Source organism: Physeter macrocephalus, chromosome 2, assembly GCF_002837175.3.
Source record: "Physeter macrocephalus isolate SW-GA chromosome 2, ASM283717v5, whole genome shotgun sequence".
Taxonomy (NCBI): domain Eukaryota; kingdom Metazoa; phylum Chordata; class Mammalia; order Artiodactyla; family Physeteridae; genus Physeter; species Physeter macrocephalus.
The window spans coordinates 55254707-55282316 of record NC_041215.1 but is presented as its reverse complement, the minus strand read 5'-3'; the positions used below and the strand labels follow the sequence as shown (position 1 = coordinate 55282316).

Genomic DNA, 27610 nt, shown 5'->3' with positions numbered 1-27610 from the left:
TAATGCATGGGCTCTAAAACTATTATTTCCCTAAATGTTCAGAGACTTTGCTTGTAGATCCATGGAGCAAAGACTGTGCTCCATCCATAACAGAATTATTTCAAAGCCTACAGAAGCCAACAAAATCTCTGTGATGTCACAAAATTTCTTAAATTTGAAAACTATTTGAATCATATACATTTAAACAACAGGAAATTAAAACTTTTTGAAAGTGTCAGGGAGGTAGGTAGTCCAAATTTCAGAAGGCTATTAAATTATGTTTAAGTATTCTATAGATGGAAGTTAGTACATAAAGTAAAAAGAATTTAAAGTCCTGTATTATTTAAAAATAAATTAAATATTAATACTAAATTCTACATTTGTCTTGTCAATTTTTAGTAAAATATATTTAATGTCTGAATTATCCATTTTTATAGCGTACAGCCATAAACAAGCTACGGAGATATAGAACTAATGAGTTCTTCCCCCAAATTTCAATATTTTCATCAATTGCCAAGTTCTTAAAACTTATTACCAACAAAATATTCCTTCTTCTTAATGATCAGTGATACTTTCAAACCAGTGACAACTTTCTTTGTACAATGTGTCAGCCGTATTTCCACTGAGCCTATCTTTTAAGATGTAACACTATGATCTGAGTCACTATTTTGGTTAGGAAGTTCTTTAAGTTTCCCTCAGCCATAGCTTGTGTTTTCTTGTTCAGGACTGCTGACAGTTCTTTGCTGCTTTTAATTCTCCTGAACTGTAAGATCTTCAAAATTGGGATTGGATAGATAAAGGCATTTTGGAGATCATTATAAAAATGACAAAAGTAGTCTCAAATTGATAGCCTAAAAAAATAGAGTTAAAGCTTCAACTCTTAAAACATCAAAACTTTGCATCAAATCTTACAATTGTGCTGATAGGAGCATTCAATTAGATGCCAGACTTTTTTTTTTTTTTCTTAAAGAAACAGGAATTGTGCTGGTACACTGAATAAGGATAAGTGCAAACACTTCATACACATGAAACCTATTAACTTCAAGGTTTTTCTAAGAGAGAGGTAGAAGTGAAGCTTCAGATATTTGCTGCTGGTAAGACAGTTTTCAGATATTTAAAGACTGACTCACTAGTAATACATGCATATACATGAATGTGCATATCTGAGTGTGTCTGTATATGAAAATTTATACACTACTTTTTTGTGCTGATTGTCATTTTCAGTCCATACATAGCTATGTGGTATGACGGAAAAAGGACAGGCCCATGAAGGAAGAAACTTGGGACTTAGTTTCTTCTCCAATCCTAATTAACATGTGACTTTGGACAGACAAGTGTTTGTAATTGGCCTTCAGGATACCAGGACCTTTACTACCCAAAATACAGGTCTGTTGTAAGGGTCAATAATATATGTACTGTATTATATGCATGTAAATGAAATATATGTAGACGTGTTTTTTTTTTTTTTTTTTTTTTTTTTTGTAGACGTGGTTTTTAAAGTAAAGTTTCTCAACTAAAGTGTCACAGTAATTTATTATTAATAATTAAGTACTGAAACTTGCAAAAATTTTTAAATTTATTTTTTACTTTAAGGAATATTTAATACTATTGTTCAACTGTAAATTACATTCTCTCTTTAAGTGCATTCTGATATGCTTTTCTGAGTAAGGAATGTGCTGTACATGTGACTACTACCCATCATGTAGTCATGTTGGATAAGAGATTGTCAACTTCTATTTCAGTATAAACAGTTAGGGGAAAAAAATGGTATTATCATTGTTCCTATTATTAACATAGCCCAGGTTAGAGCCCTCCTCTTAAAGCTGTAATTCATACATCATTCTGAGAAACGTAAGCACAAAGGATTGCTTTGTTTGTTTTTTCCCTTTGGTGTATGTGTAAAGTATGGGAAGGAGGCATTTAGGAGTAAGCACTGAGTATATATAGTGAAATATAACAAGAACACACTGGTTATCACATATGGAAGGTAATATTTAGCCATCTAATGACTAAAGTTATAGTTTTTTATCCAAAGCCTTTAGTAATTTTTCCTTTGTAAAGGTACCTACTTCTTGACCTATAATTCTCGCAGGCAGACTCTCAACCACTGCGCCACCAGGGAAGCCCGGTAACAGATCTCTTGAACATATTTTTATTTTAGTTACTGCTTCCTCTTAAGATGGCTAAAACCAGAAAAAAGCATGTACTGGTAATACCAACATATTTTTCATTTCCTTCTAAGCTAGTCATACAGCTTTGTAAATTTCTCTTTTTACTTTCCTTTTCAGCGTGACAAAAACTTTTCATAGCCAATATTTTTAAAATATTTGGAAACATTTTAAAAACAATCACAGCATTATTCATTCCTTCAATATTTACTGACCTATCAAGTGGCAGCTACTCCTTATGCTAGCTACACAGTCCCAGATCTTAAGGAAGCCAAATACAAGAGACAGAAAAATAAATAAGGCATCTGCAGTACAATTATGATAAATGTTGAAAGGATTTAAGCATACGGGGCTATCGAGCAATGCTGGAGACACCCTTGAGGTTGAAGATAGTTTTCCAAGATGACAGCAAGGCTGAGTTCTGAATTCTTCATGGGCAAACAAAAATTTGGGTAGGGTATTTCAAGTGAAGGGAATATCCTAAGAATTTAAATACTATATTACATAATTGTCATAATCACATTTACTTTTTTAGAAAGGCCTAGATTAGAATATGGAAAATGAATTAGAAAAAGGCAAAAACCTCCACAGCCTAGAGTAATGAAAATAAAAACAAAAATAAACAAATGGGACCTAGTTAAATGTAAAAGCTTTTGCACAAAAAAGGAAACCATAAACAAAATGAAAAAACAACCCTCAGAGTGGGAGAAAATATTTGCAAATGAAACAACTGACAAGGGATTAATCTCCAAAATATACAAACAGCTCATGCAGCTCAATATCAAATAAAACCAAAAAACCCAATCAAAAAATGGGTGAAATATATAAATAGATATTTCTCCAAAGACATACAGATGGCCAAAAACACATGAAAAGATACTCATCATGGCTAATTCTTAGAGAAATGAAAATCAAAACTACAATGAGGTATCCCTCATACCAGTCAGAATGGCCATCATCAAAAAATCTACAAACAATAAATGCTGGAGAGGGTGTGGAGAAAAGGGAACCCTCTTACACTGTTGGTGGGAATGTAAATTGGTACATATGCAATGGAATATTACTCAGCCATAAAAAGAAACGAAATTGAGTTATTTGTAGTGAAATGGATGGACATAGAGATTGTCATACAGAGTGAATTAAGTCAGAAAGAGAAAGACAAACATTGTATAATATTGCTTATGTGTGGAATCTAGAAAAATGGTACAGATGAACTTATTTGCCAAGCAGAAATAGAGTCACAGATGTACAAAACAAACTTATGGTTACCAAGGGGGGAAGTGGGGGGTGGGATGAATTGGGAGATTGGGATTGACATATATACACTACTATATATAAAATAAATAACTGATGAGAACCTACTGTATAGCACAGGGAACTCTACTCAGTGCTCTGTGGTGACCTAGATGGGAAGGAAATCTAAAAAAGAGTGGATACATGTATACATATAACTGATTCATTTCTCTGTACAGCAGAAACTAACACAACATTGTAAAGCAGCTATACTTCAATATCAATTAATAAAAATAAAAAGGAAAAAAGATAAAAGGCAAAAACCAAGAAGTTAACCACTATTCCATTTTAATAATGTATATAAATTAGCAATATAGCTTATAGGCATTTATATAAAATGAAATAAACACAACATTTAAAGTAGAAAAAGAATGTTAATTAAGCCATCTTTCATAATAATAAAAAGCTAAAAGCAAAATGAAAACCAAAAATCATAATGAACAATAACAAAAACCCCTAATTTGTAAATAAGGGACTGGGTAGAAAATTATGAAAGACTCATACCATGGAATAATATGCAGCCAAGAGAAAGACTTAATCACTGTATTTTTGAGTCTAAGATGCTAGAAATGGTAAAATATAACCTGGATTCAGAGACCTTAAAGTAAGAAAAAAAGTACCTCTTAGAATTGATGAAATATGAAATTATGTATATATATGAATTTTTGTATGTCAAAAACATCTCAAAGTTAAAAAGCATTTCTAAATAAATATCTTCCTAGTCCCACTTGTATGTTAAACATGTTTGTACTTATATGTATTTTATTGTATACCATTTTATGTATTTTTTTACATACATACTTATATATTTCTTTAACTTAGATAACTAAACCTCACAGCGGTCAGAATGGCCATCATTAAAAAGCTACGAACAGGGCTTCGGTGGGAATGTAAATTGATATAGCCACTATGGAGAACAGTATGGAGGCTCCTCAAAAAACTAACAAGAGAACTACCATATGACCCAGAAATCCCACTACTGGGCATATACTCTGAGAAAACCATAATTCAACAAGAGTCATGTACCACAATGTTTGCTGCAGCTCTATTTACAATAGCCAGGACATGGAAGCAACCTAAGTGTCCATCGACAGATGAATGGCACATATATACAATGGAATATTACTCAGCAATAAAAAGAAATGAAACTGAGTTATTTGTAGTGAGATGGATGGACCTAGAGACTGTCATACAGAGAGAAGTAAGTCAGAAAGAGAAAAACAAATACCGTATGCTAACATATATATATGCAATAAAAAAAAATGGTTCTGAAGAACTTAGGGGCAGGACAGGAATAAAGATGCAGACATAGAGAATGGACTTAAGGATATGGCGAGGGGGAAGGGAAAGCTGGGATGAAGTGAGAGAGTGTTGTGGACATATATACACTACCAAATGTAAAATAGATAGCTAGTGGGAAGGAGCCGCACAGCACAGGGAGATCAGCCTGGTGCTTTGTGACCACCTAGAGAGGTGGGATAGGGAGGGTGGGAGGGAGATGCAAAAGGGAGGAGATATGGGGATGTACGTATATGTATAGCTGATTCACTCTGTTATACAGCAGAAACTAACACACAATTGTAAAGCAGTTATACTCCAATAAAGATGTTAAAAAAAAATGCAGGATGTCCTTAATGAATCTAGTCCCTCATGGCAAGATGTATTGTTTTTCATAGCTGTTCATTCATGTTCTCTAAGGAAGTAGCTTAGCTAAATAACTAAATATCAAAACCAGGAAGATGCCTCTCAGGTTTTTTTTAGACATAGTACATGGCTTTGTAAAAGAAACATGATTGAAGAACCAAAGTCATATGAAAGAAAAGGTAAGACATAAAAACAAACCAAACTAACTTAAAAACTTTCCAAATATTGAACAAAGGTTTCTGAGGCTTATATTGCTTAATTTTGTAGGTGCTAGATATGAAGCCTTAGACAAGCTTGCTTGAATATTCTTCTACAATGAGAGATACGTATTATTGTAAACAACAACGAGATTGAAATAAAGCTCTGAAAGAAATGTTATTTTCTTAAAGAAATCTCTTCTAAACAAGCTGTATATGTGAAAAAATATATTGGGATTAATTCTGGCATTAACTATGCATATCTTTAATAAGAACCGAGATATATTATTGCTTACAATGGGGACATCAGCTATTCTAAATGCTTTATTTGTAAATAGTCTAGTCTTTCAAAAGCTCTATAAGGTAGGTAATGAAATCAGTCAAACCCAGTTTTACAGATGAGGAAACTCAGATGCACATAAGTTAAAGTTGCTCAAGTTCACACAACTGGAAAGAAGAAGCACTGTTTAATAAAAAGTAGAAGAGCTGATAATAATATAACTGAAGGATATTTTAGTTATTGCAGTCTTTATATTATGTAAATTCTAAAATACAAAACGTTAAATTCAATGTAAAAATGGAGTACTGAGTATTTTTAATTCAACAATTTAACCACTGCCCCAAACAAACCAGAAACAGAAGGGAACTGCCTCAACCTGATACAGGGCATCATGAAAAACCCACAGCTATCATCATACTTAATGATGAAAGACTGCATGCTTTCTCCAATCAGGAACAAGTCTTTTGCCCCTTGTATACAATATGGTACTAGAGTTTCTAGCTAGGGCAATTAGGCAAGAAAAAGGAGGAAAAAAACAAAAGAAAAAAAAAGAAAAAAAAGAAAGGACAGCCAGATTTCAAAGGAAAAAGTAAACTGATCTTTATTTACAGAGGACATGATTTTTTTAATATGTAGAATATCCTAAGGAATCCACCACAGAAACTACTATAAGTGAGTTCAGTAAGACACCAGGATAAAAGACCAATATACGAAAGTCAGCTGTACATCAATACACTACCAATGAATAATTTGAAAGTGAAATTAAGAAAAGAATTCTATTTACAAGAGCCTGAAAAGAAAATACTTAGAAATAAACTTCTAAAATGTATAAGACTTAAGCTTTAAATTTTTAAAACTACAAAATATTAAGATATTAAAGAAAACGTAAATAAGTTGAAGAATATGGCACACTTCTGACTCAGAAGACTTACCATTATTAAGACAGTAACAGTAATATTCCTGAAATTGTCTACAGAATAAATGCAATCACTATAAAAAAAATCTATCAAATTCTGCAGAACTGACAAGCTGATTAGGATTTCACATGGAAATGCAAGAATAACCAAAATAATCTTGAAAAAGAATAACAAGGTAGAGAACAGACACCTCACATAATGAAAACAATGTGATAATGGCACAAGAATACAGGTGTAGATTAATGGAACAGATCTAAGAGTCAAGAAATAAATCCTTACATTTACGGTCAACTGGTTTTTGACAAGGATTCTAAGACCATTCAATGGGGAAATAATAGTCTTTTCAACAAAGGATGCTGGGTGCAATCAAATATCCATATGAAAAAGAAAAAAGTGGACCACTTCCTTATATCATACACAAACATTAACTCTAAATGAGTCACACAGTTTGCTGTAAGAGATATATTATAAAACTTTAAAAGAAAAGATAGGAATAAGTGTTTGCGACCTTGGGACAGGCAAAGCCTTCTTTAGATACGACACCAAAAACACAAGCAATAAAAGAAAAATAAAGTTAGACTTCACCAATATTAGGAACTTTTGTGTTATAAAGAATACCATCAAGAAAGTGAACAGACAACTCACAGAATGGGAGAAAATATCTGTAAATCATGTACCTAATAGGAGACAACCCAAATGTCCATCAATTGATAGATGGATAAACAAAATGTTATAACCATATACTGAAATACTATTCATCAATGAAAAGGAATGAAATTAGGATACATACTGTAACATAGGCAAGCATTATGTTACAGGAGAGAAGCAAGTCACAAAAGACCACATATTATATGATTCCGTTTGTATGAAGTGTCCAGCATAGGCAAATCCATAGGAAAAAAATGAGTAAATTAGTGATTTCTGAGAGCTGGAGGGTGGGGAGAATAGGGAGTGACCACTAATGGGTACATGAGTTTTTTGGGGGGTAATTAAAATACTCTAAAAATTGATTCTGTTGATTATTGCACTATTCTGTGAATATATTAAAAATCACTGAATCATACACTTTTAGTGGGTGAATTATCGATATTTGATATAAGTTACAGCTCAATAAAACTGTTAAAATAACTTAAATATCATATTTTTACCTTACATAAATTACTTGTGAGTGAAACCTACCTTAGGTGACCTGGGGAGATGCCCCCTTTGTGAAAGAGAAAAGGTTAAAATCTTCTTTGTCATGTGCTGCCTATTTTGACCAACACCAAGCTAGAACAGTTCTACTGTTAAACTATTATCAGATATAATGGTTTAATATTAATGACTGTAAAGCAAAAATGATTAACTTTTAATAGTTTTTCTTGAAAATACAATTGATTTATAACAATAATTTAATACAGCAAATTAATTCATTCCTGTAATTGGGGGCATATTTTTGAAACTAACTTATTTGGTAGAATGAATGAGACTATGTCACCCATTGTTTTAGTCAGTCCCTGGGGACATTACATAGGTTCACTCATCTTTTGTGAATATTTACTGAGTACTGATTATGGCGGCACTGTGATAAGTGCTGGGTATTCAGTGGTGACCATTCTTTGAGGGGTATGGTGGAATAATGGTAATGCCTACTTTAGTAATAAGCAGGACAAGATGTTTTGTGGTGTTTTATGCTTTATGGTAAAGATTTCCCAGGTCTCAAACAGTTTTTTCCTGTGTCCTGGAGCAGAACCCAAATTCTCTTTTAACTAAAGATGCAGCATGCTATAAGAATGAATTTTTAATTCAATCTGTATGACTGTTTTTTTTCCCTAGCTATGAGACCTTGAACAAGTTATTTAGATTCTTTATGCCTTAATTTCTACATCAACAAAATGGGGATAATGGTTGCCCTTCGCAGAAACTCCATTTTTTAATTGAAAAAGTAGAGAATAAATAGCCATAAGAAATCTATTTAAGCACTGTTATTGAAATTCTGTAGATGCTATAGCCATGTACCTTTTCATCATAATATCCAAAGATGCTTTCACATTGTAGAAATGCCTTTTTTTTTCCAGCTTCTCTTGTGGGTAAGTACCTCAAAAAACAGTAAGAGAAATGATGTTTATGGAAAATTATTTGTAAGCTATGTTTTTTTTTTTCAACTCTTTTAGGTAGTATTCTTAAACTTTCACTACCAGAAGGCTAAAAACTCAAACTACGTTATCTTATCTATATTATATAAAAAGGTATAAAATAACAAGGAATGACTTATTTGACCACTGTAATTTATAGAAAAGGACTGAACCTCTATTCTACAAGTTGATCATATTCAGTAATAAAAATTCACTATTTCCCAGCCAGGGAACCCCTGCAGCCAGACCTATGGATGTGCTGAAGAAGCCCAAGAGAGACAACAATAGTATTAATGGAGATCTATCTACACAAATTGAAATTACTGGATATAAAAGAAAAATCAGCAGCTCAAAAGAGAAGAGCAATGTGAACAAGCTGTGCAAATGGCACCCAATGAAGAGAAACAATGCATGAAACGAGAGGTGATTGAAATTTTCTAATTTTGTTTTCAGTTACATTTGAGGGGTATTGTGGCAATAGAACAAGAATAAACTCCCACGGAAAAGGAGCAATCAATAATAAAACAAAAACAAAAAAGGTTGTACTATTCTCCATACTCCCCCTGGTCCATGAAATTCAGATTTTCTCTACATATTCAGGTGTTATTTTTATTTTTATTTATTTATTTATTTTTTTTGTGGTATGCGGGCCTCCCTCTGTTGTGGCCTCTCCCGCTGCGGAGCACAGGCTCCGGACGCGCAGGCTCAGCGGCCATGGCTCACGGGCCCAGCCGCTCCGCGGCATGTGGGATCCTCCCAGACCGGGGCGCGAACCCGGTTCCCCTGCATCGGCAGGCGGACGCGCAACCACTGAGCCACCAGGGAAGCCCCAGGTGTTATTTTTAAACTCAACCTGAGAAGCAATCGATTAAATCCACTGTTATTTTTATTTTTAATTCTTAGATGTTTAGTTTTCAGATGTTTGTTGTTGGCAGAAAGCAATGGTAAGATTCAGAGGTCTGGCAAGGCATTTCAAAGTCAAGTAGGACTCAGGAATTCTTTGTTGAGGGAAGTTCTGTGCACTAAAGGAGTCTGGCAGACATCCCTGGCTCCTGACCACTGAATACCACCAGTAGTCCTTTCTCAATCATGGTGATAACCTAAAAAGGACCCCAGCATTTCCAATATGTCCCTTGGGGGAATACAAGGGAGCTGAGAAGGAGTAGTACTAGCCACACACACATACAAAAGAGGTAAATACTTAAATGTAGAAAATAAAAAGATCTCTAGGATAGAATACAGGATAGTAACTTCATAACCTTGCAGTAGAGATTTCCTTTCTTAGCATGACACAAAGACCAGAAATCATAAAAGAAAAGATTGACACACTTGACTAAACCAAAATGTAGATATGATAAATTGGGAAAACATATTTATAACTTACAAAAGGGACAAGTAAATGTTAATATAAAAAATTCTCCCACAAACTTAATAAAAAAGAAACTATCTAAGAGAAAAACAAACAAAAGAAATGACTAGAAAATTCACTAAAGAAGAAAATTTATATAACAATAGGGATATTTTAGCACTTATTATGTGCCAGATGCAATAGGTACATAGCATCCGCCTTACATGAATTTCTTTATTAAGGAGAGGCTATAGAATTCTCAACAGTTCTACAAAGTGTCTTCTAAATTCAGATCAGTATTATAGTAAGGTCAGTTAGCTTGCCAAAGTTACACAGCATGTCAGTGATGGAGGCTGAGATTCAAGCTCTAATACCAGAACTCAGAGTTTTATCACTGTTTTCTACCAGTAACAATGTCACTGCTGCAGGTGTATTTACTTTAATGGAATAATAAGTACACAAATGTCTGTACAAGACAATAAGTGCACTCACTATTTATAATTGAGAAAAAAGTAAATAATCTAAATAATTATCAACAAGGAATTTATTTACTAACATATAGCATATCCACCATACCATGTAATATGCAGGAATTAAAAACAGTAAGGTAAATCTATGTAGCAATATGGGAATATTTTAGTAATATGTTGGTAGATTTTTAAAAATCAACCTGCAAAACAATTAGAGTATGATCTCATGTAATTTTTATTATTTAGAATAATTAGTAAAAACATCCTCCTTTTGGAAGAAAAAGAAGGGAAAACTACATTTAACAAATCATTTCCTATATAAGCTCTTAGCTTTTATATATTGGTAAAATGTCTATGCTGTTACATAGGTATTACCTTCAATTTATACTGGAAATTTCTGATATGTTATTCCTAATGACAGCAGGTAATAACTAACTTATTCTCACCTCTAAACAATTAACCAACAATTTTATAGCTTGCTAAGAGATTATCTAGAGTACTCATAGTATTTACGTCAGCCACCTTCCTTACTGGTTTTCTCTAGAAATTACATTAAGCTATTTCAGGATAAAGTACTTTTAAAAAAAGTAGTTGAGCAATATGTATCAAAATTTTTAAAATTTCAATCCTCTTTGATCTAGCAATAGCTAGATTTTTCATTCAAAAGAAATTGTGACCAAAGATTTATTTCATCAGTGTCATCAGAGCACTAGTATAATAAAAAATTTAAATCAATCACAGGAAGCTGTTTAAATAAGTCATGGAACAACTACACAATATTATACAGCCATATAAAATAATAGTGCAGAAAAAATTAAATAACCTGGAAAGAGGTCCACAGTATATTGTTAATGACAAAATTCATGTAACAAAGTGGCATATACAACATGAACTCATTTCCAAACTAGAAATCCCTAAAGAGAAAGATCTGGGAGGGTAAGTACCAAAGTGATTATCTCTGGATGGTGTAATTACATGTGATTTTAATTTTTCTCTTCTATATTTTCTAAAAGAAAAAAATATTACATTTGTAATAACAAAATTAGTAGTTTAAAAAATTGAAAAGAATCAAAACTGTGTGCTGTGCTATATTTACCATATGGTATATAGTCATCTTCAGATTATTCATAGAGAGGGGAAAGATGGGGTACAAAAGCAAAGTGATGATCATTTATTAATCCAGTTCACCATCTTGTCCTACTCTTCCTAGCAGCCTCTTCCATGCTAAAAATTGGCTGTGACAACAGAATAAGGTGTACTTAGGCTACTCACGTTCCACTGCAATGCGGAAAGTAGTGAATGGGTCCTCCACGCATGTCATTTTAAGCTCCTCTATCCTCTAACAAAACTGGGGATGTCAACAACGTTTTAATTAGAGATTAGAAGCTATTAACAGTAAATGCCAAAAATATCAATAGTACAAGTTTGAGAGTAGTTACTATAAATCAGAGAGTTTTCCACAAGGTAATATTCCCAGCAGATGAAATACAATGTACCTATTTTTTAAGACTTAAACTTTATGTGCAAAAGGAAAGCATCAATAATTGAAAGAATTATTATGAGAAGTAAGAAGATGCTCTAAAGTCATACCACCTATTTCTCAACCAACCCCAACCTCACCTGAGGTATTACAGATGGAGAGAACATGATAAAACCAGCAAGATTTTTAGCTATGGTTTGAAAATGCACAGCTGCATATGCCATACAATAGAGGGTCCAACTCACTGTATGCTAGAGTAGAAGTAATATTGGTGATTGTTTTCTACATATCTGGTCTAATAAAACTTTTAGATTACCGAACAGATACCTGAATTTTAGAGCTAGTCAGAGGAAGAACTGGGCCTCCAAGGATTTCTGAGTCTAAATGCAAGATTTTTTAAAATTTCAAGTTCAGCACTATAATACTAGACAAAATGAGATGGACAAGCCTTAAACAGAATTATCATGGGGATTAGATTTAAATACAAATCAGTATAACTCGGTGGCAAAGTAGATAATGACTCAATGATAAGCATTTAAAAATTGTAAATTTTTAAGGGAAGAAATAACTTTAGACTTTTTATTAAGTATTAGAGACCACGAACTACAAAGAGGCTCATGTGATAATTCCTCATGTTTTTTTTATTTTTAAATGTGTGAAAAATTCATAAAGACATTCATTTTGCACCCAGTAGAAAGTATTTGGTGCAAAGGTTTGCTAGGCCAGTTTAGAAAAACAATTCAAGAGAAGCTAATAAATGGCATAGTTTTTTAAAGAAAGAAAGAGCATTTTAGTTCAGGATATTTATGACAGAGCAGAACCTCCAGTATAAAATATAAATGCTGAGGAGATTCCCTGGAGAACAGGATTTCAGTAGAGACATTAAAGGTTCTCACAAATGAGTATGTGTACACACACACACACACACAATTTCTTATATAGGCTGAAAAAAAATGAATCAAACCAAATTTTTATCTCTTTTACTACTAAAGAGATATAGTTGTAGATATAGAATAGCTAAATTTAAATTCTGTGACACTATACATCAAGGTTACAAAAATATATTTCACTTTTCTAACTTCTCTGAAAACTTGCAAACTTAAGGGAAGTTCCAATAATAGTACCTACAGAGAACAACTAATAACTTTCACCTAGTTTAACATATTTTTAACCACTTGCCACATCTGCCCTCCCCCCTTTATGGGTATGTGCTTGTGTGTCTGCATATCTGTATCTATACATACACTTTCTTTTTGCTGAACTATTTGAGAGTTACTTGTACACACTGCAGCACTTGATTGATGTATACTCTTCAGTATGTATCACCCAAGAATAATGATACTCTACACAATTGTGATATTTAATTATCACATTCAGGACACTTTACATTGATAATGTGATATAATTTATAATCCATATTTCTATTTTATCATTTGTCTCCCAATCCATATGCCTTTTGTTGGTTTTACTGTTTTGTTTTGTTTTTTCTTTTTCATATTATGATCCAGTCAATCTTCATTCTCCTTTCATCTAGAGCAATTCTCCAATCTTGTCTAGTTTTTCACATCACTGACATTTTGGAAGTCTAGATCACTTGTTTCTCAGATTATTTCTCGATTTGAATCTGTCTGGTTAATTCCTCATGAATAGATTTAGGTTAAACATTATTGGCAGGACTATAACAAAGGTGCATCTTTTCCTTCTGAGGTGCAACATATTAGGAGGCACATGATGCCACACTGTCCTTTATTGGTGTTTTGAAGTTTAATCGTATGGTTAAGATGGTAGCTGCCAGATTTCTCCATTTTATAGGTAATATTCTAATTAATAAGTGATCTGTGAGGTGATACTTGGAGACCATGTGAATATCCTGTTTCCAAGCAGTCTTTTTACCCAATAATTTTAGCATCAACTGGTGACTGCTGCCTTAATTATTACAATCATTGTAAAGAAAAGTGATTTTCCATTTCTTTTAACCTTTCTACATTTGTTAGCTGGTATTCTGTAAAAAGGCACTTTCCCTTCATCCGTTCTTCTCTCTACTTTCTTTTATGTATCAGTGTGGACTTACGGATTATTGTTTTTAATTTAGTGTGTTATAACCCATTTCTATCATTATTTTTTTGATTTGGGACATAATTGTCTCAAATATGTTTAGAAGGAGCCCCCTTAAAGCTAGCTCCTATGTCCTTTGGACATGTCTCTTCAGTTTTTGAGCCTGTTCCATAATACATTTAAAAATAATGACATTTCAAAACAAAAGTCAATATTATATCAAATAGAACTCTACTAGAAGTACTCCCTCCAAACTCAGGAATAAAAATAAGAATATTAATTATTACCAATATTATTCAAAGTGGTTTTGAATATATTTTACATATGTAAAACAATAGAAAAAGAAACATAAGGAATTAATATAACATAGGAAGAGGCAAGATATTATTTTGATGAAATGTATGCTATGAAATCTAAAAGAATCAGTGCAGAAATTATAGAATTAATGAGTAGTAATTTTTCCAGATGTAAGTTAAACATGCTAAAGTAATATCATCAAGTTACAACTAGGTAGAAAATAGAAAGGAAGAAGAGACTTCATTCCAAATAACGAGGAAAAACTGCATTATTTAGAATGTAATTTAATAAGAGCTGCATTTAATCTCTATGAAGACAACCATTAAACTTAATGAGTATATTTAAACTATGACTTAAATAAATGGAGACATATTCTTGAATGGGTGGCCATAATATTATGAGTTTTTTAGTTAAACATAGTGGATTAAACATATGTTCCTTTCTACTCCTTCCTGAAACACCATTTAAAAGATGGTAAATGTATATATACATTTTAAATTATAATACTATAAGAAAAAAACAAAAGGAGACAAAACAGACAGAAGGTATCAATATACTTTTTGAAACTGGAAACTGAATTGATTAAAAATAACCCAAAGGGTGAGAAAGGTAAGGGAGAAAGAGAAGGAGGTAGGCAGGAAGCCGGGGAGGAAGGGAGGGGAAGAGAGAGAGAGAGAGAGAAGCAGTTCTATCGCAGAACTTCAGAAAAGCTAAGGAATTGTATTTCTGGATAGAAGGGTATAATAAGGTAGGGCTTTAAATGGAAAGATTTGTTCACAATTTTTTAGAAGAGGATGCCAAACTGACCTTTCCTACTCTGGAGCCAGGTGACTACTTAAATAGTTGACTGAAGTTTTATTCTCTAAAAGTTTGAACCAAGAGGCTTTAGATTATGAGTCACCAAGAAGAGATGAAAGTGGAATAATTTGTCTTATTTAACAACTGGGACTAAGTAAAGGTTTATTACACCACTCCCTTTCCTCCCTTTCCATTGATTGCCTCCCAGAATGCTGGCATCCAGGGTTTTCCTCCAGAGACAAGATACTGGAAAATTCCTCTCTGTGTAATCTGAACTGCCTAAGAGTAAATACCTGCAGATACTGACATTTGGTGACCTCCCAACAAAGAGATCAGTTCATCGTGCATTCAAATCTCAGTGAAGTTCTCCAATCAACAAGCTCTGCTCATAGTACACAGAGACAGGAATTCAAACCATATAAACAGAAAAACTGAACGTGGAGAAACATACATTCAGGGTACAGAAGAAACTTCAAAAAATGTATTTAAAAACCTCACAGAAATAAGAAACTATATTGTATTCAGGAAGCAAGAATCAGAAGCTATAAAAAAAGAAACTCTCAGAGAACAAGAAAGATCAGAAATGAAAAAAAAAAAAGCATAGAGTTTTAAAGTGGATTCAAATATAAAGCTAAAAACTCTTCCCTAAGGTAGAAACAAAATGATAGAGAAATGAACAATAGGAAACAAAAGATATGACAGTAAGAGTCTAAGAGGTCCGGTATCCAAATAAAAGGAGTTCCAAGGATACAACAACAACAACAACAACAACAACATGGTCAATAACAGCAAATTAGAAGACAGGAAACCATCAAAGAAATAAAACATGAAAAATCTGCAAACGGAATACCCAGGTCAAAGGATGAAAACTGAGTAAACAACAAGGTGAATCATTAAGAGAGTAGAAAGCACTGAGGAAAAAGAGAAGGTTCTAAAAGATTCCAGAGACTGGGCAGGGAGAACTCCTGTGCCTAAGATGAGACTCTGAAAGGTTACTGATCTTTTAACAACAATACTAGAAACTAAAAGATAATGGTCTCAAAAACTCTGAAATAGATATGGGATTCAGGAAACGGAATTAAAACTATTTTTCATCCCTGCTAATATTTCTTGTTAACGATTACAGAACACAATTTTACAAACTCTAATGGAAAAAGCTTAGATAAATCAGACATACAATCAGACAAATCTGGATTGAACTCTAGCTCAACCTCTCACTAGCTTTGTAATCAATGGGTTATTTAGCTTCATTTTAATAAGAGAATAATAATGTCTAACTCATAGAATTGTTCTAAGAATTATATATAACTTTTATGAAACACCAAAAAGGTATTTGATAATTTGTTACCATTATTTTCAGAACTATCATTTGTATTATTTAATTGAAGTGCTAGCCATAATAGATAAATGCTAAAAAAGTAAATATTTAAACAATTGTAGAAAATATATTAAATTTTAGTAATTAAATAAACAGAATATCAATATGATATGGTCATCAAATTGATCACTGCAAAGCTATGTAGAAACATGGAAAAATAATTAGAAATTGTCAAAGAAAATGTCAGATTATAAAATATATGTACAGAATAACTTTAACTACATAAAAATATATATACCTAAGCATTAGAATTGAAAAGTCAATATACAAAAATATAAATAGTTTTATTAGAGTACTGGCATCTTGAACTATGATTCTTATTTAAGAATTTACTTAACGGCATGTTATCTATTTTTAATAGTGTTCAGATCACTGTAGAAACTACAAATAAGTAAAAAGAAAATGTGTTAAAAATCACCCCAAACCTCATGCTCAAGAGCTATTACTTTTAACTTTTGCGATGGATTATGATTATATATATACACACACCATTGTTTTTTAAAAATTAGATTGTATATTTTAACTTGCAACCATCTCTGTTTCCCCTCAACAAATTACCACAAACTTCTTTTGATGGCATTCAAAGAAATCTTTTAAAATTGCATTTAGCATTTCATTATTTGGATGTTTCATGCTCAACTCAGCCCATTCTCTTATTGTGAGGTAAATGTTTGTTTCCAAAATTTTAATTTTCTGTAAAGTGATGTAATGTCCACTTTTATGGTTAAATCTCTATACATACCTTTAATTGTTTTTCGTAGAAGCAAAATTTATGTGTCATAAATATAAATCTTTTAACTTGGATATACACTGCCAAATTGCTCTGCACAGGAGTTGTAGTAATTAACATCTTTGCCAATAAGAGATAAGAAAGTTTCTGGATTTTTGAATGCTTATTGATTTGGGGTTTCAAATTCTGTTTCCTTCCTTCTTCCTTTCTTTTCTTCTTTACTTTTCTAATTTGATAAGAAAAATGGTACTGTATAGTTACTTCTATCACTATTTTTTGGATTACTAATGATTTTAAATATTTGAAACATTCATGTCTGTGTATGTCTGCTGTCCAAATTTCTTGAAGCATCATGCTCAGAGTCAGTTTGGGACTTTAGTCTTGGCTTTGACATTTACAAGCTGTATAATGGACTTCTATAACCTGTAACACTAGTATCACCTGAAAACAACTAAAATAAAATAAGAAATATAAAAAATACTTCTTAAATTATCCCATGAGGTAAGAAAAAAGTAAGGAATTCTGAGGACAAGACTAAGTGAAGACTGGTATTCAGAGTAGTAAGGTAAGCACTTGAGTTGTCTTTTGTCTTAAGAATATTTGCTGAATCAGCTGAAGTTGAGTATTAATTTTTGAGGCCTCAAAAGGTAGGATGTCTAACATGAGACCCCCCCCAAGAGTGCTGGGGCCACAAAGCACTACTCACTTAGTATAAGAGTTAGTTAGACAAAATAATGATGATCATGATAATAATAGGAAACTCTTATAGAACTTACTGTGTTCTAAGTGCTTCAAAGATATTAACTCATTTTATCCTCAGAAAACCCATAAAAAGGGCACCATTATAATCTTTATCTTAGAGATCAAGACACTGAAGAACAGAAAGGTTAAGTAATTTGTTCAAGGGTAGCAGTAGAGGCAAAATGCAAATTCAGACGGTCTGGGTCTAGGCACAATGCTCTTAAGCATTACGCCATACCAACCCCACCCTCTTGCTTCCTTCCCTAAGAGGAAATGTAAGGGAAATTGCCCATACAGAACTTTGACACCGGATGGATGGGAAAAATAAGTCCTCTCTGATAATTTGTAACCACAAGCTAACCCTCACTGAAGTCTGCAGTCTAAAGTCTCACTACTCTTTTGCTCCACAAAACCTCAAGCCAAGATTTTAAAGTGGTCCTATATTAATAGTATCATACTAATACTGTCAGGCATCTGATAGAAACGAATGTACACCTTGAAACACAGTTATCAAAATACTTTCATATGTAAAATTCAAAGAAAAATGAATAGCTCAAGATTTAAAAAATCATTTAAATATATTAAAAAACAAGGCATCATATGTAAAACAAATAAACAACAACATATGGCAGAATCCCTCCTAAGAAGTTGCCAGGTATTAGAATTACTGCACATACAATAAATATGTTTAATATGTTTCAAGAAGTAAAAAGTTTAACAATATAAGAAAAGAAGATGAATTTTGAAAAAAGAAGAAAAGAGAATTTTTAAAAATGCAAAGTATGATAAAGCAAAAGAAGTCAATCAATAGGTTAAACAGTAACTTCAATATAGTTGAAATGAGAACTAGAGAACGATAATAGAGAAATGAATAAATTATGTCAAATGTAATCCTGAGACATAAAGAGGCATGGAAAATATTGCGAAAAGACCTCATGTACATCTGAATTAGAGCTCTAGCAAAGACAGAAAGAGGTAGAGGCTATATTGGAAGAATGAAACTGTTAATACAAGAAAAAGAAAAGATATCAAAAGCAAACAGAAAAAAAAGATAAATTACATTCAAAGGACTGACAGACCAATAATTGAACTTTTGAAAGAAAGAGAATCCACAAGACAGTGAAATAATAACTTTAATGGACTCTAAGAAATTAACCTAGTAACCTAGAATTCTATACCCAATAAAATTCTTCTAACAATGAGAGTGAAATAAGGTCATTTAGAGATAAAGACTGAGAGGGTTTATCACTCTCATGTCCTCATTGAATTTATTTTCAATCAAAAGTTCTGAAATGCCTAAGGAATGATGAGGTGAAAAAAAGTGGTAAAAATAAATAAACAATATTAACATTATAAAATATTATATTTATTTCTTATAGAATTAAAAACATAAACAAAAATATATAAATTGGGAAAAGGTAAGCAGAGTTAAAATATTCTCTTCTAAGGTCTTTTTGTTTGGGTAGAGAGTAAAGGTATGTATATAATTTAAACAGTATACATGATAACATTTCTAGGGTAAGCAAGTATAACCTCCAAACCAGTAGGAGAAAAAATGAATAAGAAAAAAATAATGAAGAATGCACAAAGATGTCAATAAAAGAAAGAAAGAAAGAGAAACAAAGAAATGATGGGAAAATAAATATACTAAATTAAATGGCAGAAATAAACCCAAATACATCAGTAATTACAATAAACATAAATGGGCTGTATAGTCTAGTTAAAAGATAAAAATTGTCAGATTGGATTTTAAAAAATTTAGCTATATTGTTCTCTTTCCAAAAGCTACATCCATAACATAAATAAAAGTATAAAATGGAGAAAGATATTAATACAAATATCAAAATTATATTAATATAAGGAAAAAAGCATTACTAGAAATAAAGAGGATCATTGTTAAATGATAAAAAGTTTACTTCTTCAGGAAAATATAACAATAACAAAGTTGTATACAGCTAACAATCTCAAAATACATAAAGCAAAACTTGACAAGGAAAACTAAACAAACAATGTAAAATGGGAGATTTATAGTTTAGCTTAGTAACTGAAAGGTCAAGAAGACAACGTCATAAGAACATAAAAGATTTGAACAATTACACTTATCTAATGGACATATGTATAAAATGATACCCAGAGTTGTAAAATACACATTATTTTCAAGTACATTTCCAAAATAGAACATTTCAAAAGCTGATCACAAACTAGGCCACAAAAATAAGGCTCAGCAAGTTAAATAATTGATATTATACAAACCACATTCTTTAACAACAATGAGATTAAGACAGAATTTAATAACAAAAAGATAACTAGAAATAATTCAATTGTTTTGAAAATAAGCAGCATACTTCTAAATAACTCGAAATGGAAATTGGAACTAAATATTCAGAACTAAGCGACAACCTAATATGAAAACCTGTGGTATATATGAAAATCAATAATTGAAGAGAACTTTATAACCTTAAATGCCTACTATGGAAAAGGACGAAAATTAGTGACCCGAGAATCCAATAAAACAGACTTTATAAAAGAAACACAATAAACTTAAAAAAAAAAATAAAGGAGTAGAAAAAAGCAAAGGATAAGAAATAATTAAAATAAAAACCCAGAAATTAATGAAATACAAAATAAAGATAAAATAGAGGTGACGGGAAAGCTAAAAGCTGACTCTCTGCAAAGCATAAAACTTCAAACCTCTGGATAGATTCAGCAAAAAGTTGTAAGGAAGAAAAGAAGGAAAAAGGGAGGGAGGGAGGAAGTAAGGAAGAGAAGGAGGAAGGCAGGCATGCAGAAATAGCTTATGTCAGAAACTACATAACTACAGATGCTGCAGACATTAAAATAATAAGAGCATATTAAAACAGCTTCATGCCAATACATTTGAAGACAGATGAAATGAACAAACTAGAAAAATATAGCTTACTGCCACTGATTCAAGATTAAACAGAAAATTCTGAACAAAACTACTAAAGAAATTGAATCAACAGTAAAAATCTCCCCACAAATAAAATTCCAGATTCAGCTGTACAATCTAAGGTGTATTTTAACCTCTATGATTCTTCGTTTACTTATTTATTATATCCCATATTATCTCGTAAGTATTATACTATCTCACAAGCAATTTAATTTGAAGATTATATAAAAAAGTACATAAGGCAATCTGTGAACTCTAAGGTGTTACAAAAACTATAAATATTATTCACCCAATTTTAGATTAAAATCAGAAAGCCCATAACTTTAAAAATAGACACATTCCAAAGAATCTTCCACAAAGTCAAATTTTCTCCAAAAGGCAAATCTTATTTTGCTACTGCATCCACTAAATACCTAATGAAACATTCTTTGGGAGGAAAACTGGCCATAAAATAATACAACTTCAAATTAAAAATGTTGAAAAAATTTAGAGTAACCTTTTCAAAGAGTCAATATTGTGTGTTAAAAACTTACTGACAAAGTTACAAAATGCAGTTTAAGTAGTAACTATTTTTTGTTTAGTGCAATAGGTTAAAGATCCAAAGAAACAAAAAATAATATTGCAGAATGCGATGAAGAAGCATAACAAGACAATGTTTCATGGGTAATGAGTTAATGCTTTTTCCTTGTGAAACATAACCTTCTATGAATGTGCGCTTCATAAAATACCTATAAATCTATTCATATTCATCTTTTCATGTATGCCTTCATTCAACAAAGATGTTAGTGCCTACCAGGTATGAGGCACAAGTTTAGATGTTGAGGATACAAAGATGAAAAACAGTGAAGCTCACAACAATTTTACAGTCCGGTGAAGGAGTGAGAGATATATAAAGAGAAGTACCTGAGTATGCACAGGATACTACAGATGTTCACAGAGGAGGTACACCTAATGCAAAATGAAAAGATCGGAGAATGTCCGCAGAAGGGATGACTTCTAAGCTGTATATGAGAGAAGAAATTAGAGTTAGCTAGGGGGAGACGGCTGGCCATTCCAGGAGGAGGGAACTCAGGCCACTGCTGTCACAGCTCCTCATACCCCCTCTTACAATCTCATCATGCATTAATATGTTATATTACACTGGTCAAGCATGGCACCTGTCACAAACATTATTTCATAAAGAACAGGATTTTAAATTTACTATTTGATAATGCTGAAAAGGAACTTTAATAATGAGTTATATAACGTGTTTAAATTATTCTCCTAACTCTGGCAAGATACCTTAAATTTATTTTGAAATCAAACTTTAGACATTCATGTTTGACTAAAATACAGTGAAATTAAAAAAAAAATCATGCCCATCTTGTTTCAGTTTTCCATGCACTGACATAGCTAGAAATTATAAGAAGCCAAGGGATGTATGACGGGATGGGAAAGTTGGGCATATCTCTGGTCCAGAACAAAGAAAGGGCACTTCACTGAATTCTGAGGCTACATTTCCAAACTATTCCATGTACTAACTTGCCACCTTAGTATGCAGCATGTATCAGAATGTCAACAGGTTGTGTGTTTTCCTGAAAAGGTTCCCTGAACTAAGGCCACTATCCTGGGCTCTTCTTCTAGGACTGATTGGCTTTGGGGATTGTTTCTTATACCACTACTTGTATCTTAACTTTTCTATGACTCCAGTAACATTTACCCATGAACGGCTAAATTAAATATTAAAGTATTTTCAAGGCCATAATGTTTTCAATTATATTATTATTATTTTTTTTTTCGGTACGCGGGCCTCTCACTGCTGTGGCCCCTCCCGTTGCGGAGCACAGGCTCCGTACGTGCAGGCCCAGCGGCCATGGCTCACAGGCCCAGCCGCTCCGCGGCATGTGGGATCCTCCCGGACCGGGGCACGAACCTGCGTCCCCTGCATCGGCAGGCGGACTGTCAACCACTGCGCCACCAGGGAAGCCCCAATTACATTACTTTTGATCTCTGTAAGAAATGCACTTTTGGGCTTCCCTGGTGGCGCAGTGGTTGAGAGCCCGCCTGCCGATGCAGGGGACGCGGGTTTGTGCTGTGGCTGGGCCCGTGAGCCATGGCCGCTGAGCCTGCGTGTCTGGAGCCTGTGCTCTGCAACGGGAGAGGCCACAACAGTGATAGACCGCATACGGCAAAAAAAAAAGAAATGCACTCTACCATTAGGGATAGCTGTTACTCTGAAGAGGAAAAAACTCACTGATGGAAAGCAAAATAATAGAAAGATCAAGCAGTAAGTAGCAACACAGCTGGGGCTGTGTTTGGCTTTGGTACAGTAAAGAAAAGTTGATAATGTACATTTTATTTTCTTCATGCTGCTTACATGGATACATGAGGAATTTATTCTAAGGCAACAGTCTGATTTCTCACAGAATGCTGTATTTTCTTACAGGAACTTATATTCTGATTAAATTTTTCCCATCTATCTCTTCTCTTGGTGAGTAGGAATGTTCTAGTCTTATACAACATAATAAATTATGCTTTTCATAGTTTCTTTTGTCTGACTTTAAAATTTCTTTGATTTGCCAATGAACAGACTGTGAGCTCCTAGTAGGGCCAATGTTCTGTTCTCATAAGTCTTCTGCTTTGTAAATGCCTTATACAAACAATCCAGGTTTATATATTCAGCTAGCTGAATAAAACAAGCGATTCTGATCACTCACATAAATGTTACATAAAAATCAAAATATTCAGCTGAGAAATATTACTTGGAAATTATTATTTGGAGTTAGACGGATCTGGCTAGAATCTTATTGTCACTACTATGTCACAGCTGTGTAACAGACAAGCTACTTCATTTCTTCTAGCCTTTTGCTTTCTTCTCTTGAAATAAAGAGAATAACATATACTCTTCAGAGGATTAAATGAGGTAACAAATGTACAGCAACTAGCAAAAAATAGTGGACATTACCATTTTCAACTCTGCTTTTTATCAAAGTAGATGGGGAGGTCTTTCTTAGGTCAGTGACTTTGAAATTTGGCTGAAGTAGATGAAAGCAATATCCTGTTTAACTTCATGCCCAGATCAACCTTGTTCCTACAATATTTTTGAGGTAGAAGAAAGGAGGATGGGATGGATTAGAACAGCAAACTTGAAAACAAGACTAGATACATGACTTTTAAACATTTTCCTTCTTACTTAATTCAGGCCCACCTGGATCACTTTAAATTGGAGGATTCTGTGAGTGGTTAAGATAGGCTAAGTGAAACAACAAAGAGCTTGATTTGCATTTATGGGTATGTATTATGTATGTATATAGAGACTGTTCAACATATTTGTGTATGTATATACACGCATGTGTGAGTACACACACATACCTTACACAAACACACATAAGACAAATCTACGCACGGGAAAATCAAGACCAAACAAAGAAAAACAAAGAGAAATGTAATGAGTTGTAGTTTAAAATTTAACATCTATTTTTACTGAAAGAACACAATTTTAAAAAAGTTTAGTATTCAGTTTATATTATAGCTGAGGCTAGTAGTCAGTATAGTGAAATAAAATGAGGTTAAAAAAACAAACCCAACACTCTCCTAACCTAGCTAGCAAGCATAAAGATGGTAAAGTAGTACTGAAGTTCCTTAATTTTAGGTTCTGAAAGGATGTGCATTTCATTTCATTTATTTATATGTTTAAGGTGACAGCATACAAGCATTAGTTATATTGTAGTTTTATCTCTGTTTTAATTTTAAAACGTTGTTGATTTTTTTTGAACCATGTCTAGCCTTCTTTTCTGCTTTTGCACTTATCGGACAGGATGGAGCTATTAACATTTATAAAATACCTCAAAAGTAATGTCAAAGACATCGTGGATGAATAACCGACAGGTGAACTATAAAGGGAAATTAATGACTGTTACTGGTGCAGTGGAACATAGATTTGATCTTATTTGTGAACATTCTTAAGTGAGGAATATGCAAGATTGTACCTTCCAAAGATGCTAATCAATAAATCAATCCTTTCCCACATTCTCTTCTTACAATGTGACTGACACTCCTCCCACTGAGAGGTAGGTGGTATTTTCCCTTCCCTTCAACATGAGCCCATGACTGTTCTAACAAGTAGAATATGGTAAAGATGATTAGGTCACCTGAGGTTAGATCATAAAAAGTATATAAAACTTCCACCTAATTTTCTTCTTCTTGAGACACCTGCTTTTGGGTCCTGGTCCCCATGCTATGAGGAAACTCCAACTAGCTCATGAGGAGACCATACAAAGTAGTCCTTTTAGAGAAGAATTAATTCCCCAAGCCAACATACAAAATTAATTGCTAAAAAGTTGAATGAACAATGATGCAGATGACTTTAGCTCTCACAGACTTCCAATCCTCAAGCTGGACTCCAAACATCATGGAACTGAGACAAACCATCCCCACTATGCCCTGTCTGAAATCCTGACCCAGAATCTGTGAGTATAATAAATGTATGTTCTATCCCATTAATTTTGGGTAATTTGTTATGCACCATTAGATAACTGGAATAAGGTACTTCCATACATGCAAGTTTGAGACTCTGGCATTTGAGGCCTATGTGTAGAGGTTGGTACTTGTATGAAGATCTGAGTATATCTCTAATGATGGAGATGGGGAAGACAGGGGGGGTTAACATCTGATCTAATTTTCCCAGTCAATATATGGCTCTTGCTTTCTCTTGCCTTAGGGACATTCTATTCTCTTCCCTCAGCCTGAACATTCATCCTCCCCTGTGACCCAACACTCCCTCTGATCTTCACTTGGTAAATTCCTACTCTCCTCAAAGGTCTTAGGTCTTACATGAAATGTCACATTCTCCCAGAAGACTCATCTGACTGCTAAGGAATGGATTTAGGTGCCCCTTCTATTAGATTATAGTGAATTTATCACACTATATTCCAGTTATTTATCCCTCCATCCTACTAGCCTGTAAGCTCCTTGAGGGTATGAACTTTCTACTACTTGATGCTGCATACCCAGCATCAAGTAGTGAGGGATGATCAATAAAAATCATTTTGATAAATGAGTATATGAATGAATGAATGCTTCTCTCTACCTCTACCCTGCTACAAAGGACTGAAAGGCAAGACCTTGGAAAGCTGGAGAAAGTAGATATTCAGAAACTGCAGTAGGTTAGACAGGAATGAACAAAGACACAATGAAGTTAGCAGCGAAAGTCACTGGGTGTGATGAATTTCAGAGACAAAACAGTCTCCATTCTGGTTTCAGAAAATTCTGCAAATCAGACTCAGTTCTCCCTCAGGTGTCTTACCTTTCTCTCCTGACACACACTTTCATTTCCTCATGTTACCTTGGTTTGTAGACTCTCATGATAACCTCCAGAAATTCAAAATCTCCTAATTTATCCAGGTCTGCCATTAAAAATGCCCCATACTTAGGATCATACACCTGGCAGTTTTCAAGACAGTACTGATTTCATACCTCTTTTTCTTTTCATTAATCTAAACATCAATCTACATGAAATAATATCATTATAAAAACTACCATATAAACGCATTCATGAATTGATAAAAGACTAAGATGGATCCCAATTTTCTGGAGAGAAAAAAACGACATCTGACTAAAGATTCCAAAATTATGCTCCAATTCTTGGAAGTTTTGCTTCCATTCCTTAGTACTGATTTAAACTAAGTATTAATTTAATTGTAACAATTAACTAGAGTATGAATCACTTTATCCCTCCCCAGTGATTATCAACGGGAGATGAGGGACTTGTTTCCTTAAACAAATTACCCAGTAAAGAATCACTTTTGAGTTAGGAATATCTTTCAGCTTTCATTGTCTACTGCAGGTAGTGTATACAAAAAGTCTCTCACGGAGTACAAGTCTATGCTTTTTGCAGGCTTGTATATTTATCCCTCTTCCTCGTTGTCACCTACTAGGTAACTTCCTCTTCAAAAACTTCTTTCATTTTTTATCCCCTTGCACCTGGCTCATAGGCTTTTATTCTTACCCCAAAGTTGCCATCAACCAGAGTAACCACAATATGCTACATTAATAACCCCATACTTATCTTCCATTTCTTGATTTTTCTTAGTGATTCAATCAACCATTTTTTCCCATGGACATGCCCCAGATGTTATTAATGCTCTACCCTCAAAATAATAAATTTAGACATTCTACTCTCTGACCATGACCTCCCAACATCCCAGCATTCTCTTCTAATTACAATCTAATATATATACATTCTCAAGGCAATTCATCTCCAAAGTAGGAAGTGTAAGACAATTGTAAGACAAGTGTCTTACAATACACTTGTAAGACGAGTGTTAAGACAATCCTGTAGAGTAAAGGAAGAAAGTCTTAGAACTTTTTAATCTTTCATTATTTATATTTTATATTTTTATAGTTTATATTTTTGCAGAACATATAAAGTAGGTTGCAGGTTATACAAAGTAGATTTTATTATACTTACGTAATTTAATATATTTTTAATAAGCTTTATATAAAGTATATGAGCATACAGGTAAATATACATAATTTATAAATACATATATACATCAGAGGTATGTGTTAAAAAATTGAAGACCATTTCATTGGCTACTTTCTACCTTTTGTTCTTTCTCTTTACTGCCTCCCTTACTCTGTTTTTATTGTGTTGTACGTCACTTAAGCCACTCCCCTGTCAATATATTCAATTCCCCTGCCCCACTGTCCTTCCATTGTATCTGGGTTCCTGAGTGCTTCACCAGAAAAATTACAAAATATAAAACTCTAGGGCTTCCCTGGTGGCGCAGTGGTTGAGAGTCCGCCTGCCGATGCAGGGGACGCGGGTTC

The 27610-nt window shown here is 33.3% G+C and overlaps 1 protein-coding gene across 12 annotated transcripts in view; it reads right to left on the bottom strand.

Annotated features, from left to right (window-relative positions):
* Window positions 1–27610, bottom strand: part of MBD5 (methyl-CpG binding domain protein 5) — a 421526-nt gene that overhangs the window by 321715 nt on the left and 72201 nt on the right. For 9 of the 12 annotated variants that reach the window (XM_055087736.1, XM_055087739.1, XM_055087768.1 and 6 more), the window contains 2 exons: window positions 23745–23870; window positions 21704–21801 (listed from right to left, as the gene is read on the bottom strand). The exons of 1 other annotated variant lie outside the window; for it this stretch is intronic. The gene's annotated coding sequence lies outside the window, so the exon portion shown is untranslated. Of the gene's footprint in view, window positions 1–8476; window positions 8558–21703; window positions 21802–23744; window positions 23871–27610 lie in introns of those variants that run through there. 2 more of the 12 variants (XM_055087742.1, XM_055087752.1) reach the window with 2 other exon arrangements.